The sequence below is a fragment of the Chlorocebus sabaeus genome, chromosome 9 (assembly GCF_047675955.1).
Source record: "Chlorocebus sabaeus isolate Y175 chromosome 9, mChlSab1.0.hap1, whole genome shotgun sequence".
NCBI classification, from domain to species: domain Eukaryota; kingdom Metazoa; phylum Chordata; class Mammalia; order Primates; family Cercopithecidae; genus Chlorocebus; species Chlorocebus sabaeus.
In genome coordinates, this window is record NC_132912.1 from 37,288,160 (window position 1) to 37,294,140 (window position 5,981).

The 5,981-nt window shown below is 46.0% G+C and overlaps 1 pseudogene; it reads right to left on the reverse strand.

Annotated features, from left to right (window-relative positions):
• Positions 1-506: 506 nt before the first annotated feature.
• Positions 507-1,456, reverse strand: LOC103238077 (calponin-2 pseudogene; annotated as a pseudogene).
• Positions 1,457-5,981: the final 4,525 nt, after the last annotated feature.

A 5,981-nucleotide genomic window follows, 5' to 3' on the forward strand; every position in this document is an offset into this window, starting at 1 on the left:
AGTCACTTGGGAGCTGGAGATATTTAGCATCATGGCTGGGCCCCCTTTCCCAGGTGACTGATTTCCCAGCACCTTCTCCACTGTCCCTGCCCCATTCCTCAGGAATAAAAAACAAAATGTATTTTTCTTTTGTGAATACTTCCTGAAACTTGCAGAGAAACCACAAACTGCTCAGCTGACAAAAGGGAGGAAGAGGTGAGGCAACCAGAAACCTTTGGGAACCAGTTAGTCTCTTCTCCCCAGCACAGCCTGAACGTGCCAGCAGGGACCCTCGCCCTACACGCCCTACACGTATCGGGATATGGCCTTGATCTCCCTCCCCCACAGCCTGGTGGCTCAGCTCTGTGAAGGACCAAGGCAAAGGGGAAAAAAGCTCTGCTGCCTGATCCCACACTGCCACTCATAGACCCTTGGTTGATTGGCAGCACTGAACCAGCTAAGAAAAAAAACAAAGATGAAAACACAGAAAAACCAAAAACCCAGACAGGGAGATGATGTGGGAAGAGAGCATGCTGGGAGCCTCAGTAGCTGGCCTCCTCCTGGTAGTAAGGGGGATATTCAGGGACCTCCCCTGGGTCTGGGCAGTCGCCGGCGCCTGAGGGAGCCCCATCGGCCACTGTGCCTTGTGGGCAATACTTGGGGTCATATATCTGTCGGCCCAGGCCGAAGACCTGGCTGCTCTGGTTGGCGCCCTGCGTGTAGCCCATCTGCAGGGACATGGAGGAGCTGTCACACTTGTCGGTTCCTAGCTTGGTGTCATAGATGTGCCGCCGCGTCCCGGGAGCCGTCATGCCCACCTGGCTCGCACACTTGTTTGTGCCCATCTGGAGGCTGATGGTCGAGTGGTCCATGGGGGGCAGGATATGGTTCTTGGGGTCATAGAGATGCCTCCTCGTGCCATACGCGGTCATGCCCAACTGGCTGGTGCATTTGTTGGTGCCCATCTGCAGCCCGATGACACACTGGCTGGCCTTCATGGTGGTGTCATCGAAATTCCACTCCTGCTTCTCCGAGTACTTGACGCCGATGTCCACCCTGCTCTGCAGCCCCTTAGTCTTGGCCTTCCCCGCCAGGGCGAGAAGAGACACCTGCACCTGTGTCGTGTTCCCACTCTCAAATAGGTCGTTGGCCTCGAACAGGTCCACGGGGTTCATGCCGTAGCCAACCATGGCCTTGATGAAGTTGGACAGGTTTTCTAGCTGGTGCCAGTTCTGCATGGAGCGGTTGATCTTGGGGATGGAGCCTGGCTGTAACTTGTTCACGAGTGTGCATAAGATAGTTCCATCCTTCAGGCCTTTCTGGAAGTCGGGGCCGATGGAGAGGCCGGTGAGTCCCGTCCCTCGATCCAAGTGCGGAGCTCTGCCTCCTTCTGAGGGTCATATTTGGACAGGAGCCGGTTCTTGACCTCGGCCGACAGCCCGTACGAGGGGCCCTTGTTGAACTGCGTGGAGCTCATGGCTCTGTATTTTCTTTAGTAGAGATGGGGTTGCTCCATGTTGCTCAGGCTGGTCTCAAACTCCCGACCTCAGGTGATCTGCCCCCCCTTGGCCCCCCAAAGTGCTGGGATTACAGGCGTGAGCCACCGCACCTGGCCTAATCGCCTCTCTTTTAAAGCACTCAACTAGACATTCACAAGCCTTTTCATGCAATGCAGAGTATATTCATTCATTCATAAGGCAAGTGGCCAGTTTGGGCATCATTATGAATAATTCTAGCACCAAAAGAATGTTAGAGAAAAGATATTTGCTGAAAGAATTAATGAAGTGAGTATTTCCCACCACCACCCCCCACTCCCAGGGACTGCTGTTATTCTTAGTTAAAAACAAATCCAAAAAGAGAGGTCAGGTGCTGTGGCTCACACATGTAATCCCAGCCTCTGGGAGGTCGGGTAGCCAGGCAGGAGGATCACTTGAGCCCAGGCGTTTGAGACCAGTTTGGGTAGCATAGTGAGATCTTGTCACTACAAAAGTAAAAAAAAAAAAAAAAAAAAAAAAAAAAAAAATTAGCTATGTGCAGTGGCTTGTGCCTGTTGTCGCAGCTACTTGGGAGGCTGAGGCAGGAGGCCCACTGGAATCCAGGAGTTTGAGGCTGCAGTGAGCTACGATTGTACCACTGCACTCCAGCCTGGGCAACAGAGACACAGACTCTGTCCCTAAAAAACAAAAATAAAATAAAAAAATAAAGAGAGAGTGCTCTAGTTGTTTCTAGAGTTATTCAAACATCTGAGAGCAAAACTGGCATCCTTTACAAAAGCTACAGACCTTTTTCCATTACTGCAAAACAAAGAAAGCAAGAGCTCTGACCGTGGGGTGGGGTCGGACCTCTGCTCAGATCCCAGCTCAGTCAGATTGGCCTGGGTGGTGCTGGGCAACTCACCTGCCCTTAGTAAGCCTCAGTTTCTTCACCTTTTAAATGGAAATAATAGTGACATAGTGTAATGTGACATTTGCAAAGCACATGGCTTAGTGCTGAGCAAAGAGTAAACATTTAATAGTGTTATCCAGTTCCTATTTTTGCTTTTTGAAGTACCATATAGTGGGAAAGGAGACACAATTCCAACTACTTGGAAAACTGATTAGGGCTCAGCTTTAAAAAGTAAAGAGGGCTTTTGGAGTGGGAAAAGGGATTTCTTGCAGGGAGACGAATGTAGACACTTTATCTAAGCTTAATTGGCAAAAGTAATTATTTATGAAGTGCACTGTATGGAAAAGAATAGTTTATTTAATGACAAGTGCACCCTGCTAAATTTGATAAAAACTCCTATTTCTTTTTTTTTTAACATAAGAGGCAGGGCATCTATATATGCGTCATTAGAGGACAATCCAGACAGACACACACATAGGTGGTGACTATAAACAACTCAGGAAAAGAAAACATTCTGAGTTGTTATTTTTCCCAGAGATGAGCCAGTGTTGGAGGTTTTCATACTTAAAACGTTTGTTAATCAAAAGGAGACTGAAGCGCAACTCCAGTTCTCCTGTGGAATCACGGACAGTCTGCATGTTGTCCTCACCCAAGAACAAAGTGACTGTCAGAAACTCTGTGTAGGGAGCTTTGTCCTTCCATGACTTACTCATTCTGACTCCTTCCGCCTCTCCCTGCCCCCAGTCTTAAAAATGAAATGATAGGGGATTTTGTTTGCTTTTAAAACCACATGCCCTAAATTTAACTGTTGAAAGTTCACTACTGGTTTAGCGATGAGGAGATATGAAAGCAAGGAGGCTGGAAGGGCTGGGAGCAGTGGGGAGTTGAGCAGATGCAGGCTGGTGAGTGTGAGTCAGCTCAGGAAAGCAGCGCAGGGCCCGGCTGGGTGCTCACTACTGCCCCTCACTGGCCAGTCCTATGTGAGTTAGTGAGAAGGGAAAAGCAAGAGGTGAAGTAAAACGTTTGTCAATCAAGAAAGGGGGGAAAAAGAGGAGGAAGGGGAGATACTATCAGCATGGATTAGGGCATGTGGAGGAGAAAAGCAAATGATTTGAAAGTAACTTCCACATGATTTTCAAGTGCACCGGTATTAAAAAGGGCAAGAGGAGAGTGAGTATTAGCTGATGTGTGGAACCGCAGGTCAGGCGGGAAGAAGCAACACTCATGCACGCACACCCCAGAGGCCGGCGTGCGGGTACCTGGGCGGCCAGTTGATAAGTGAAGGTGTGTCCCCTTCAGAATCTTTCTGGAGAAACCACTCATGTTTGGGTTTCCCTGTACTATCGTGTACAAGATAGAAAACAACAACAACAACAACAACCAGATAATCTCTATTAAAATGTCAACATACACACAGATTTTACTATAATTTAAAATCTAAGGGCTGATTTTTATTAAAAATAATCCTCATCCGAGAGCTCATGCCTGTAATTCCAACACTTTGGGAGGCAGAGGTGGGCGGATCACGAGGTCAAAAGATCGAGACCATCCTGGTTAACATGGTGAAACCCCGTCTCTACTAAAAATACAAAAAATTAGCCGGGCGTGGTGGCGGGCTCCTGTAGTCCCAGCTACCTGGGAGGCTGAGGCAGGAGAACGGTGTGAACCCGGGAGGCGGAGATTGCAGTGAGCCGAGATCGCGCCACTGCACTCCAGCCTGGGTGACAGAGCGAGACTCCGTCTCAAAAAAAAAAAAAAAAAAAAAAAAGGAGGCCAAGGCGGGTGGATCACAAGGTCAGGAGATCAAGACCATCCTGGTTAACACGGTGAGAACCTGTCTCTACTAAAAATACAAAAATTAGCTGGGACTGGTTGGGGGCGCCTGTAGTCCCAGCTACTCGGGAGGCTGAGGCAGAGGAATCACTTCAACCCAGGAGACAGAGGTTACAGTGAGATCGAGCCACTGCACTCCAGCCTGGTGACAGAGCGAGACTCCATCTCAAAAAACAAAAACAAAAACAAAAGAATAATCCCCACTCATAAGTGGGAGTCATGGATTACATATGGCCACAAAGAGGGAACAACAGACAAGAAGGCCCACCTGACGGAAGAGAGAGGAAGGAGGGCGAAGATCAAAACACTACCTGCTGGGTGCTGTGCTTAATACCTGGGTGATGAAATATTTCATACCCTAAACCCTGGTGACATGCACTTTACCTATATATCAAATCTGCACATGTACCCCTGAACCTAAAGCAAAACTTTAAAAAAAAAATTATGCTACTAAATAAAAGAGTAACCCTGGCTTTTGAAAATGTATAAGCACATTTTACTATAGAGTTTATATTCACTTCATGGAATATCCAGGACCTGTGACTCGACTCACTACTAAAAGCAAGAGGTGGAAATAAATGTATCTAAGGCCACTAAATCATGTGTTTTCCCAAGCAATTTTAAATGATTATAAAGGAGTCTGTTATAGTCACATTCTGCCCCAAAATACCAGAATATTCTCTTGTAAGCAGTTGACTAAAAATAAAAGGCAACTTAATTTCCCTAAGTTTCGTTGAGGCAGATTGGTAAATAACCTAATATAAAAATAGCATCCATGTAAAACAACACATTTCAAATAAAGAGAATAATAAAAGTAAATTCTAAAAAATTCAATGAGATTATATTTTAGTTGCTATTATACACTTGCCTTTTATAATTATCACTGAGTAATGCAACCAACGCAAGACTTACAAGTACTAACTCGGGTTCGTTCTACTGATGTTTATTGAGCGCCTACTATGTACAAGTAATAAGCTAAGGAAGGACAAAGATGAATCAGAAATCAACCCAGCCATTAAAAACCTTATACCACAAGTAGTCAAGGTAATATACAATCCACACATTCATTTCTTGACACACAATTGAGTATGACGCCATGTGGAATGTGACCAAGTAATTACGCCAGACTGACGGTATTTTAGAGAAACATCATGGGTAAGGACAACGTTGTTTTAACAACGTGGAACAAGTCACAGGAGGAACACTCAGATTACTGCCCTGTCTCTTCTTAAAATTTAGAAACAAAACAAAACAAAAAAAAGGAAATTCTACAGGCTAGTTACAATGTTTTACCAACTCAAAAATCTTAGGATCCTATCGGCAAGAGTTTTTAAATACCAGGCTGGAAACACATTCCAGCTCAAAGTAATTTCTAAAAGAAAATAAGAGTTATAATCAAGTTAATTTTATAAAATCATTTTGGTTTGAGTTTTGGTTGGAGGGGACAGGCAGGTATCTGGAACCACTATTGTACATCTTGCTGTAACCACTGACCTCTGTCTCAGTCTGGACTTGGACTGATCTGTTTCTCCAGTAAGATCCTCCGGCCTTGCTACTCCTAAAACTATCACCCCACCTCCCAATCCTCTGCATCACATCAATTTTGCCCACAGAAAATAAAAAGTGAAGCTGTATCTAGAGCCATTTCATTTCCAACTACAATGGGTCCAATTTCTCAACTTTTATTTGATGGGAAGAGTTTGGCACATCACCCGCAGCCAGGAACGAAGGCAGCGCAACTCAGTCCAGCGTGCAGAGGGGAAGAGGGGCCAGCAGACGCCTGC